This window comes from Panthera tigris, chromosome F3 (assembly GCF_018350195.1).
Source record: "Panthera tigris isolate Pti1 chromosome F3, P.tigris_Pti1_mat1.1, whole genome shotgun sequence".
NCBI classification, from domain to species: Eukaryota; Metazoa; Chordata; class Mammalia; order Carnivora; family Felidae; genus Panthera; species Panthera tigris.
The window spans coordinates 35,470,573-35,484,736 of NC_056678.1; positions in this window are offsets into that span (position 1 = coordinate 35,470,573).

Sequence of the window (14,164 nt, forward strand, 5' to 3'; positions counted from 1 at the left end):
ATCCTTCAACTGACTGATAGAATTTTAATGCAAAGCACATAAGGTGACTTTTCACCCTGAGTTGCATCTAGAATATCTACCCATATTTAAAAGAGAATGTTCAGTAGTGACTATAAATTTCAATGGTATTCTTTTTATGCATTATCATCATTGTCATTCTGATTAGATGTGATTAGATATGGCTTTGAGGAATGCCAGAAATTACACCTCAAGAGGCATTGAGCTCTTTGACCTTCCCGTGACAAAGCTGAAAAAGCAAATAGTGGTCAAGTACTGAGGCTACAAACTGCCTCTCTGGTATCTGTACCACCAAAATGGTATTGTTGGGCTGGAAGGGAGTTGCTCTGTTATGAACTCAAATGTGATCATTTTCCTGGCTCACAGGGACAGAGGCAGGTGCATGCATTGCTGGCCTGGGTGCCTTGTCACAGGTAGTGACGAACTAAAGGATGTTGTCATCCTTCAATTGTTGTGGGCACATCACCAGAGACCCACTGGGCCGTGCTTCCCAAGAACCCATATTACTCATAAAAGATAGAAATTGCATAATAAGCTTTACAATGACTTTAGGTTTCCCTCCCATACAAAATTTGAAGTTTGGGAGAGGGGCAGCCCTGGCAGGATTGGGAGACTGTAGAGATAGGATCTGTGAGAGGGAAAACATCTCTAGCAGAACCTCACCTAATGAGCTCTCAAGGGTTGCTACGTCCATTCTTGGGACCATATTTGGAGGGATGGTGGCAGGGAATAGAATGTGGCCACAAACTAAACCTAGTAAATGGCATGATAAAGGAAACAGCTTTACAGCAAAAGTATCTGAGCTCCCCTCCACCCCTTTTAGAGGACTTGGTACACTCTTCAACCAGACTAGTGATGGGAATTCAGGTCCCAGGAGGCAGGAGCTAAGGCAGAGCGTTCTGATCTCCAGAGGGCCAGGAATGTCTATATTGGATATTGCACAGGGATTTGGATGGCAATAAATAGCAATACACTCAAGGAACTCAGGAATACCTGAATTATGCCTTACCAAAGACACCCTGTCTTCTCTGTCATCACTCTATGCCTTCCCCTGCTGCCTTGCCCTGGCTTCCTAACCGAGGGATAGAAGTTTGGGAAATTACCGCAGCTAGGGCCTGGCCTCCCAGTTCCTTGAGCTCCAAATCTCTAGTGACCTTCTCCTCACTCAGCACCCTTTCTAACGGCTATTTTAGACTTTGTCATTACCCAGATCTGTTTTGCCTGAAGAGTAAAAAATTTCAGAAAGGCCATTTCGTGGCTGCAACTTCTTGTCTTTCCAGTTTGTTCATTCTTAATAGTTTCCTGCCATTGAACATTTTGCCCCCAACATCACTACCAACATCCCCCCTTCGGACTGAGTCAATGCACCATTTTGGTCGCTTATCAATATCTTAAAACTGCCTTGCCCCTTTGCCCTTTTGTCGTATTCACCTAACAAATTTTAAACTTAAAATAGAGCTCAGTCGCTTTAAACCAACAGAACTCTTGGGGGGGAGAAAAAAGCCCATAAAGTTAGGCAGATTGGTACCACCAGAAATTGATGGCTACCCACTTCACCTGGGTCTTCAACTCTGACTCTGGAAATTCTCTTTTCAATAAGGTTGCTCTTAACGCTATCACATTTTCAACCCTTCTCTTCCCTCCTTAGAATGTAGACTTCCCTACTTCGTCCTTATCTTTGAGGAAATGTTCTTTACCCCTACACAAGTGGAAAAACAGAAGCTGTAATATACATCTCATATAAAAACAAATAGCATCCGTACTTAATCTTTTCCATGTCCCCTTCTAACATGGAGATGCCCAGCCTCCTGTCTGAGATCATTCTCTGCAGCTGAATTCTAAATCTTATCCATTATGGCTTTATGAGGAAACCTATGTTATTCTCCCAGCCAATGTCCTCTGAGCCACCCCCTGTCTACAGCAGCTAATCTGCCCCTCAACCCAACGTGCCACTGCAGCCCTCTGTCTTTACTTTCTTTCGCAAATATAATTTTTCTTAGTCTTTAAAATTATGCTAGTGTTTTCTATTATATATACATAAAGTTATGGTTATTATATATAAAAACACACTCACATTACAGGAGTATGACATGTCAAATACTTTCTCTTCCTACACATCTCCCAAATACATATCCCAGAGATAATCACTATGAAATTGTGTATATGTGTATGTAATATACAGAGATGCATAAGAATTTCTTACACAAATGGAATCATATGATACATGCTGTTTTGCAACAGGCTTTTTTCATTTTATATGTTTTTGGATATCTTTCCACGTTCGTACATATAAATACCTCATTCTTGTTAATATCTGCATTAAATTTTAATGGTTTTTTAATATTTACGACTCTACCTTCAGTGCCTAGAACAGTGCCCAGTACATAGGAGGTACCCTATGAATATTGGTGAATAAGTGAATTAACTTATTAATCCACTTATTCAGCAATATTCATAAATGAATAAATTAATAAATTCCATTGCCCCTATGCACTCGGCAAATACGTCACTTCAGCTAAGAGAACAGCTACTCAGGGACAGTGAAAGACCTTAAGATAATAAAGCTTGGAGTCAGCCACAGAGGAGTCCTTTTTTTTTTTTTTTTTTGAAACTGAAGTTACTCAAGAAACATCTGTGACAAGGAGACATTGTTCTGTGACTACTTGTCAGGAGTCAGGACCGTACAAATCCAGAATCCCCAAGTACCTCCTTCCCTACACATCAACAATACTCTCTGGTTTTGAATCTTTTATAGAAAAGAATCTTGGGGGGAAATTTTTTGCTTTAATTGCTTGAGTGATGAAATAAGAATTAACCCCCATGAAAAGACATTGTGTCAAATTTCATAAAGCCTTGTTGGAGAATTGAGTAATATATTTTAGTACATTGGTAAATACAGATAATTTTTTTTAAAAAGAGGTTTTAGGGGAGATCTCTATCGGGATCGAGAAAGGTTTTATAACTGTGTATCTTCTGTAAATAAAGGATTAAAGCCATAAGGCAATTGTGAGGTTTTTAGAAAACCTTTTTCCTGGCTTTGCTCTTTGAAAATGCATGCTCAGAGAGCATTCTGCCATCATGCTTTGGGTTTCCACATCTGTGTCTTTACTTATGCAATTTTTTCTCTGTACCATTTCCTTGATCCTTCTGCCTATTATCTAACACAATTCTCATGTTCCCTGTTCTTGTTGGTGTTCTTGGACCCAATTGCAACATGTGGGGTGGGGGCGGGGAGAGGTAGATCATGCCCCATAATACCTCCAACAAGCAACCCTCCAGAAACCATCCGGGTGCCCTACCACAGAGGGTGTCAGATTCCACAAGTGAAGGGTTCAGTCCTACCAGACTGCATCTCCCCCCAACTTCAGACACCAGTCTCAAGGCCAGATTGTGACCTGTACTTCTGACCAACTAGCTATAAGTCAGGTTTCCACAACCCCCATTAGGTTCAATTAATTTCCTAGAGAAGCTCATAGAACTGAGAGAAACATTTTACTTACTAGGTCACCAGTTTATTAGAAAAGGCTATATAACTCAGGAACAGCCAGATGGCTGAGATGCACAGGGCAAGGTATGTGGGAAGGGCCAAGAGCTTCTATATTCTCTCCAGGCAAGCCACCCCTCACCATCTCTGCGTGGTCACCAACCCAGAAGCTCTCTGAACCCTGTCATTTTGGTTTTTTATGGCAGCTTCATTACTTAGGTATGATTGATTAGGTCATCGGTCATTAATGATTGATTCACCCTCTAGCCTCTCTCAGGTCCCTGAAAGTCAGTCAGTTTCAGTGCTACCCCTGGCAACCCTCCTTAGGTACTTTACAAAGGTCATTACATAACAAAAGACACCTTTGTTGTTCTCACCACTTAGGAAAGTCCCAGGGTTTGGGGAACTGTGATCCAGGAACAATGGTCACCTGAATGACCAAATATATGTTTTTCTTATACACTACAATATCACATCTGTGAACCTCCTTGGCTGCCCTTGGTACGCAACAATCTTTGGTTTCTCTGAATTACAAACTGCTTGTTAGTAAAAACAGAAGTATTTATCTATGTAGCAAGCATTGTGTTCAGCTTAATTCTTAGATCAACCTTATTAAGTGTTACTATCATCCGCATTCATAGATGAAGAAACAGACTAACAGAATAAATAAATTATAAATAAAAAGAGTACGTAAATAAACCACACAAGGTCACTCAATGAATGGAGTAAAATTCAGGTCTATTTGCTTCCATAATCTATGTTCTTATCAAAATTCTATTCTTTGCCTCATTGATTTGGCCACTGTATTATGATGTGTGTGTGTATGTATCTATGTCAATGGATAGATAAATAAATGGACAGGGTTTTTTTTCTTTTTTTTTTAAATGTTTATTGTTGAGAGACAGAGCATGAGCAGGGGAGGGAAGTGAGAGGGAGAGACAAAGAATCTGAAGCAGGCTCCAGGCTCTGAGCTGTCAGCACAGAGCCCAACGTGGGGCTGGAACTCACAAACCACGAGATCGTGACCTGAGCCGAAGTCGGTCGCTCAAATGGACAGGTTTTTATTATAACTTTTGCACTTTGAGAGCAAGGAGCACATTTCCTACCTCTCCATGCCACAGGCATTTAGCCTGCATGCTCCTCTGAAAAGAGTAGTTCCCAAATACATATTTGCACGAAGGTGATATTGTTACCTATACAGAAGGTTTAGAGCTGCAATATGGCATTTTTCTAGACTCATACAAAATAAACTTTTATTAACACAATGGACACAAGATTGTTGCACTAAACTCCATGGAGAAGACTGAGGCACATACTCGTATTTTGTTGGGATCCTAAGGCATAACACATGAGTAGTTAAGTCAGAATACCAAGGCAAAGCCTGGCAAATGTCAAAAGAGAGCAGACAATAGGTAGAATAGGAAGAGAGAAAGAATCAAATCAAATTTGACCAAGAGTCAAATAGGTCAGGAAAATCCCTCCTGGTGTCAGGAATTGGAATTAGATAAGTAGCTGCATTTGCGGAAGGCTTTTTATGTTAGGGAAGAATTATATTAGCAAGAAGGGGGAAGGGAGAAATGCATGGAAATACTCATGGTTAGTTAATAGACTAACTTAACTAGAGAATCATAGGGAGCAGAACTGAGAGATAAGACTATAAAGGTAAATTGAGGTCAGAGTACAGCAGGCTTTGAACAACACATTGAGTTAAAGGCGTAATTCCATAGACAATGGAGGAATTTTTAAGGGAATGAAAAAGAAGGAATTTATTCAAAAGCTAACTGAATAACTCACAAGACTTATTGACCAATGGTGTATGGCCTTCCTTCATTAACTTAGTCAACATTGAATAAGAAATTCAATGACGAACATGAAAGATTGGTAGAATAAACACACCACACACACAAACATACATGCACGTGCACAAAAAGAAGAGAATTTGACTATTTACTAAATCTGATCAAAAATCACCAGGTCCAATTCTTAGCCAAAAATTAAGAGGTTCATAATCTGACACTAACCCTTTTGCCTAACTTTCAGCCTTCTATAGATTATTCTCATCTTTTGCTGTAGAAGAAATAACCAAAAGAAAGATGCCTCCATGGCTTCTTAGAAAAATTGCCCCAATGTCACCAGGGCATTAAGGCATTTCAAAAAGTCTGAAAAAGTATAGTTGAACTTAAATTTCTTTAGCCCCATAGAAATCAATCAGCACATCTTCCGTTAATATTCAAAATCTTGTATTTTAATGTTAAAAGAGATGGTATGGGAATTTCTGAATAAACATTTTCAGATTCAGGTTAAAAGTTAACTCACAAAAAATCATATAAGAGAAAGGGAGGGATCTGTAAGTTCAAAAGGCCTTAAGAGACGTATCAAGCAATTGCAATGCGCAGCTATTATTTGGGTTCTAATTTGAACAAATAAACTGTTACAAAAACATTTATGAGACAATCGGGACAATTTGAACACTAACTACATATTTGATCTTACAGATTTCTCATTTAACTTTAGGTACGATAAAGATTTGTGGTTATGTTCTTAAAAATACAATGCTTATCTTTTAGGCATACATATTGAAATATTTGGAACTGAGATACTATACCTAAGATTTCCTTCTAAACAACTTAGAATGGGCAAAGTGGAGACAGATGGATAAAATAAGATTGACCATGAGTTGAAAATTGTTGAAGTTGGGTGATGGCTACATGGAGTTTTATATATGTTTCAAGGACAAAAATCATCATTGCCTAACTAAAAAAAAATCACCTTTAATGCATAGATATTCATTTATATAAAACTTAATGAAATGCTCCAGTCACCATATTTCCCCCCATGGAGTCCTATAGGTACTTCCTGACCTTTTCAATGTTGATTAATTTATACTTCTTTTGGGGGAAATATAAGTTGTTTTATTAATGTTAATTCTTATTAACAGTTAAATTGCTTTATCAATGGTATTAATACATTGTTTATCAATTTCCATTTTATCAATGAAAAGATTGAATTCCAAGATATTTTCGAAGGTTTTAATAATTTTAGGTGTATGTATTGCTATTGTCAGAGAAAACAGTTTTTCGATATCCATTCCTAGGGGTCTGCCCCTGTAAACGGATAAGAATAAGTTGCAAGTAACTTCACTTTGATAAATATAAGTTCATTAATGCTTAAATTTCCTATATATTTTTAATTACTTTTTAGTTTATTTATTTTTTGAGAGAGAGAGAGAGAGAGAGCAGGGGAGGGGCAGAGAGAGGGAGAGAGGGAATCCCCAGCAGGCTCCACACTGTGAGCACAGAGCCCTATCTGGGGCTCGAACTCACAAACGGTGAGATCATGACCTGAGCTGAAATCAAGAACCAGATGCTTAACCAACTGAGCCACCCAGGTGCCCGTTAAAGTTCCTTTATTTTTTAAACGAGTTTTTTATTCCCAGTGATATTTTTCTTTCTAATTGATTGTCACATTTTGATTACCTATAAAGCAAAAGTGAAATCATAATTATCACTCATTATGAGAAAATTCACTAAAGTCTAAATTCATGAGTTATGTGTATAAAGTTCCTGTGTAAACTGTAAGACATTTTGTAAATGTAAAGTTTTATTTATTTATTTATTTATTTATTGTGCAGTTTGGTAAGTAATTGTCATAAACGAATCAACATGGAATAAATTTGATGTACTGTAGTCTGATCATACTTTAAAAATTCCTAATACGGAATCAATTTGGAATTAATTGGTCTCAACGACTTTGTCTTCGTTAATTGAGCACTTCTCTCTTTTTTTTTTTTCCTGGGGCTCTAAGTGAGTAACTGCCTTACTCACCATGTAGGCTGGCTGGGCATAGGAACACAGGCAGAACCCCAAGGAGGCACAGAGCTGGGGCGTGGCTCCCCGGGGCAGGTCTCATGGTTCCTGTCTGCACCAAGGGAAGTTCAAAGGTCTCAGATTTCACCTGGAAATATCTGGAAGAAAGAGAGTAAACTAGCAGCCACGTTTGCCAAACTGGAGTTCAGCAGTGCAATAGTCAACAAAACCCTAGGGCAAAGTCCAGGTCACGACCCAGCCCTGAGTTCGGGAGAAGCCAAGCAGAGAAGGGTGACATTAGGGCTCCAGGAAGCAACTGAATCAAAGGGCACTTGAAATCTCTCTTCCAGCCTTGGTGGTTGATGCCAGGTGCAAGCAGCCTCTTGGAACTCTGAGGGTGCTTAGAAGTATAAACCTAGTCTTTTCTTTTCATGATAGAAGTGGGAAGCTGCCATCTAGAAATGTAAATCATTCATTTTCGAGTAACACACAAGGCATTGAGTGGGGGGAAGGAGGGAATAAAAGCCTTTTAGTTCAGAGTGGAGAGGCTCAGCAATCCTCAAAGCAAAACTTGAGTACCGTAAAGCTGGGTGCTAGGCCCACTGCCGTTTGAAAATTAGTGTGAGAGAAAGCTATTCCTGAGAAGCATTACCCATTAGGAGAAGTTGTGACTTCACTTATGAGTTTGGTCTGGCCACAACAGAATGAAATTAAAAAAACAAATGCAACAAAAAGTGTCAGAGAAAGTTAAATTTCCTTCCCGAAGTTCTAAAGCCTAAGTGGGGAATGAGAAGGATGAAAAGTCTCAGGAACACAGACTGGCCTGAAATACATTCCTCAGGCAATATTCGAGTATGAAGTTCCTGTTTTGTCATTCCTGATTTACTTAAGACACGTAATGAATCACACCCCCGTGCTATTCTAGTCTGTTCGAAGAAGGAATGTGGTGCCTGAAGCATCAAGAAAGCAGTCCCAGACATGAAGGGGTTGGAAGTGGTGAACTATGAAGAGAGGAAGGTTCCATAAGGCTTGAAGAATATTTGGAATGTGTTCAAATCAGCCAATAGATACACCCAGTCCTGTGTTATGTCGCTGGCTAAAGCAGCAAATGGTAAGTATTTATATGCACAATTTTTATCTTTCAGGGGAAGTAATATTTGAAGATAGGCTAATGCTTATCGAAAGAAGACAATGAGTTTTGAGAAATGCCTGGATACAACCTTCTTACAGAGGTCAGCTGCAGACTATTATAGGTGTTCAAAATCCAAAGTACTTAGCTCTCCCCAGAGATAAGTGGGTAAATCATGATGAAATATTTATTGCAGCACAATTAAATTTCAACCTTCCTGAGAAAAAGAAAGGCAAATAAATTCACCATGAATTTGCTTTACTTTGGAAAATGAATCCAAGACAATACTAAGCATTAGTTAGGAAAAAAACAAGCGATTAAAATATTCACTAGAAGACTATTTTGAATCATTCCTTCTATTAAGCACCTACTATGTTCGGAACATGTTCCATAAATGCTTCCATTTACTCTTACAATAATCCTGTGACATTTTAAAAAAATTTTTTTAATGTTTATTTCTTTTTAAGAGAGACGGAGACAGAATGCGAGTGGGTTAGGGGCAGAGAGAGAGGGAGACACAGAATCCGAAGCAGGCTCCAGGCTCCGAGCTGTCAGCACAGAGCCCGACGCCGGGCTCGAACTCACGAGCCATGATATCATGACCTGAGCCCAAGTCGGATGCTCAACCGACTGAGCCACCCAGGCGCCCCAATCCTGTGATATTTTTAACCCTCTTCTCAAAAAAGGTTAAGTAACACTTGCCAAAGAAACTCACAAACAATAAGTGGCTGAGCCAGGATCTGTGCTAAATATGTGTTTTCCACTATAACCTAATACTTTATAATGTAAATAATTGTCAAAAAAGTACATACCTATTTAGAGACAAGGTAGAGACAGAGAACATGAGAAAATGTGGTTAAGATCCAGAACGCAAAAGCACTACCTCCTTCCTCCAAACCACAAAAGGACTTCATCAAGAGCTATTGAGTGGATGAATTTGACCTTGATACAATCCACTGATCTTACTCAAATTTTTACACTTGTGTTTCAGTGTATTCAGTTCTATGCAGTTCTATCACATGCGTAGGTTTGTGTATCCACCGCCCCTGTCAAGACACAGAGCAGCTCCAAGGATCCCTCATGTTGCCTTTTTATGACCACATCCACCTCCCTCCTAGCCATCTCCCCAGCCCTAACCCCTGGTAACCACTAATCTGGTTTCCTTTCCTAAAATGTTGTAATTTCAGAAGTGTATAGAAATAGAAGGATCCAGTGTGTAATCTTTTGGGAGTAGATTCTTTTCACTTAGCATAATTCCTTTGACATCCATTCAAGTTATTTTACGTGTCGATAGTCATTCTTTTTCACTGCTATGTAGTATTCCATGGGCATGGATGTACCCTAGTGTGTTTATCTGTTCGCCCACTGAAGGACCTCTGAACGGTTTCCAGTTTTTAACCAATGTGAATAAAGGTGATAAGAACATTCACGTACAAGTTTTGGTGTGAATGTAACTTTTCATTTCTCTAGGATAAATAAAAGGAATACAATTGGTGAGTCGTGTAGTGGTGGCATGTTTGTAGCTTTAAGAAACCGTCAGACTGTTTCCAAAGAGGCTGACCATTTTACATAACTACCAGCGTGTATGAATGACCCCGTGTCTCCACATCCTTGCCAACATTGGAGGTTGTCACCATTTTCCATTTTAGCCAATCTAATAGGTGTGCGGTGATGTCTTGCGGTCTCAATGTGCAATTTGCATTTCCTTAACAGCTAAAAATGTTGGACACCTTTTCACCTACTTGTTTGCCATTTATGTATTCTTTTGAATGAAATGTGTATTCATGATTCTTGCCCGTTATCTAATTGGATTGTTTGGTTTTTTACTGTTGCATTTTGAGAGCTCTTTATTCTAGATGTTAGTCTCTGGTCAGATATATGGTTTGAAAATATTTTCTCCCCGACTGTAGCTCGTCTTTTATCACTTTCACATGGTACTTTGTACATAAAAAGGTTTTAATTTTAATGAAGTCCAATTTGTCATTTTTTCTTTTTGTGAATTGTGTTTTTTGGTGTCAAGTCTAAAAATCTTTGCATAGCCACATATCCCAAGACTTTCTCCTATTTTTTTTCTAAAAGTGTTATAGTTTGGGGGCGCCTGGGCGGCTCAGTCGGTTAAGCGTCCGACTTCAGCTCAGGTCATGATCTCACGGTCTGTGAGTTCGAGCCCCACATCGGGCTCTGTGCTGACAGCTCAGAGCCTGGAACCTGCTTCAGATTCTGTGTCTCCTTCTCTCTCTGCCCCTCCCCTGCTTGCTCTCTGTCTCTCTGTTTCTTTCAAAATACATGAATAATGAATAAATGAATAAATGAAAAAAATGAATAAACATTTTAAAAAATCTTTTTAAGTGTGATAGTTTTATAATTTACATTTAAGTCTTAGATTCTTTTCTCTAAAAGTTTTTTTTAATTTTATGTTCTACATTTAAGTCCAAGATCCATTTTGAGTTAATTTTTATATGAGATGTGAGGTTTAGATCAAAGTTTGTTTTTTGCCTCTACATGTCCTGTTGCTACACCATTATCTGGCAAAAAGGTGACCTTTTCTCCATTGATTTGCTCTTGCATTTGTCAAAAATCAGTTGAACATACTTACGTGTAGATGCATTTTTAACTGTTTAGCGTGGGCTACTAATTTAATGAGTATTTATTGAGCCCCTACTATGAGCCAAGATTTCTAGGTGTTGAGGATGCAACACTATCCAAAGCAGACAAAAATTCATAATAGTCTAGTGAGAAAGATAGTCATAAACAAAAATATCAATGTATTCCATAAAGTCAGGGAAAAAAATACTATGAAAATAACACACCGTGAAGTGGTAGATAGCCATGTGTAAGGTGGGCATATATGAAATAATATGGTCCAAGAAGGCTTCTCTAAACAATTGACATCTGAGAAAAGAGTGAAATTAATAGGGGAGTAACCCATGCAAATATCCAGGGGAAATTTTTCCCTAAAGAGAAAACAACATCCTGCAAGCTTGAAAGATTCCATATGTGGAAGGGTGTGGAGGGTATTGCTGTGTGAGTTTCTATAGCTTTATTCTCCCACAGGTAACTCTTACAAATTCTAGAAAAGATATAAGGTGAGGGGAAACCCACCTGAAGGGACCAGAGAGTGAACCAAACATACGCATTTTAGAAGAGTAATGGATGGATACTGGAAGAAGGGAACAGAATCGAATGTGTTTCTCATTTGTCATGGCTGTTGACCTGAGAGAAGATGGTATTTGGCACGGTGGCGGATGGCTGAAACTTAATGGGAAACTAGCAGTTTGGGGCCACAACAGCCACTGCAAAATGAAGGGATGCTTGGAAATAAAAGAGCCAGAGAGACAGGGCGACCATATTGTGTAGAAACTCTGCCCGAATCCCTGCTGATTCCCGAATCACTCATTAGTGGGACAGGCTGAAAGCAGCCCAGCTAAAGAGGAAAAGAATGGAACTCAAATCTGAGCATTAGATTTTGAATTAGATTCTTGAATTAGATTCTATTCAAGATAGAATGTTAAGTTTGGATCCAAATAAGTTAATTGCCTGCTTAAACAATCACACAAACAAACAAACCGCTTCTTATTAGAGGAATGTAACAGAATCCATGCCCAATGTCCAGGGTACAATCCAAAATTACTCAACATGCAAAGAAACTACAAAACCTGAATCAAATAAGGAAATAACCAATAACCAATAAACCCATATTATAAAAAATTTCCATAATCTAACACGGACTTTTTGTCCATTCTCTCAAAAACATTTCAGAGGAAGCAGCAACTAAGTTACATGGCCAATTTGATGCAGAGGACAAGAAAAAGAGAAGAAAAGAAACTTTAAATGTTTATTTATTTTAAGAGAGAGAGAGAGCACAGCAGGGGAGGGGCAGAGAGAGAGAATCCCAAGTAGCCTCCACACTGTCAGTGTGGAGCCTTATGCGGGGCTCAAACTCACGAACTGTGAGTTCACGACCTGAGCTGCCATCGAGAGTGGGATGCCTAACTGACTAAGTCACCCAGATGCCCAAGAATGGTCCTATTGAAGAAAAATACAATGATTCGGCTGCAGAGAATATCAGGATAGGCCTTAATGGCTTATTCACTTGATTTCAAGAGGTCTCAGTAACTAACCCTTATTCCCATTCAGAAATGTATTAGTCAGGGCTAGGTTAGCCAAGGAGGCCATCTTTATACCTGGGACCATTTTGTATACTGATGAGGGACACTTTGGCCCAGATGAGCGAGTTCAGCCTTTAGCAAAAACAGCCAATGCGTAGAACTGCTCCAATGTTATCAGGCAGTCCTCAGAAGGTAACATTTGAATTCCCAGAAGTTCTGATGAGGCTCTTGCTCAAATGAAATTATCTCAAGAGTGCCTTCACTGTGATGATTTTGGAGGTCTGGAAGCTTGACCTCTGCCTCACTTGGAAAATGTGACTGATCTCTCTGCCCGATGTCCTGAACTTGATGATTCCCTTCTGTACCTCTGGATCTTTTCTGTAGGCAAAGGATGTGATTTACTTAAGCATTTGATCTTCTCATCAATCTGAGATTCATCTTAACATTTGTCAACACTGTAAACACTATTGCTGCGTTGATTAGTGGTGACAGTAGGGTTGAGCAGAGTCCTCACCTCCATTATGCCTCAATCGGAGCGAAGAAAACTTGGGACAATGAAGCGGTATAACATTGTGCCCCCAGATTATCTTACCATCCACAGTTTGAGATACCTAAAGCTTGAGATGTATAGAGGGAGGTAGAGCTTACCAGTAGGGCGTAAAATCTACACCTTTAGCCCCCAAGAATCTGGTGTAGTGGAAAAATCTGGAGAACACCACCACCAAAATCTAATGCCCTGTTTATGGTTTACTACACTGGCAAAAATCAGTGAGCCATTAGAGGGAGCCAAAACAGCACAGATGAAACTTCTGGATACTGGGACTTCGTATCCCAAAAAACTGGTGCCATAGTAACTAACGGTGGATATAGGGCATAGCAGTAAAGGGGCAAAAAGTGGCAGCCGATAAAACCATTGAAAAGATGAACTCTACTGTGAGGAAAACAACTTCTCCTATATCAGAATGTGCTATGGTCAAGAATACTCTAAGTAAATGAGAAAACCTGCCATTACCTCCCAGATCGCTAGGGTATAGAAGATCCACTCTTTTCAATCTTTAATGTAATTTCCATTGAAGTATATCATACATGCAAAAAAAAAAAAAGTGCAATCTCTCCTAGATCTAGTTGACTTTTTACACACTGAGTCACGCCCACGTGTCACTACCGAGGTGAAGAAACAAAGTATTACCAGGACCTTTGTGGCCCTGCTGATGCCCCCTTCCCAAGAGCGATTTCTATTCTGACTTCAAACACTATGGATTACTTTTGCCTGCTTTTGTACACTACATAATCAAGTCATCTTTCGGTAAACATTTTATGCTTTGAAAATTCATCCATACAATCATTCCTTCCATTGTTGGGTGTTTCATCATCTGACGTGCCCCAATTAATTCATCCCCTCTACTGCATGGGAGCACTTCGGTGGTTTTCGGTTTGGAGCTGTTACAGACCGGGCTGCTACAAATACTCTAATACTTGCGTGTTGTTGACCGGATGCATGCACATCTGAGGGGGAATGTCTATGGGCGGAAATGCTGGATCACAAAGTAGGCACACGCTCAGCATTAGTAATTCCTGCCAAAGAATTGCACCTGGCAGTTGGACAAATGTACACTTT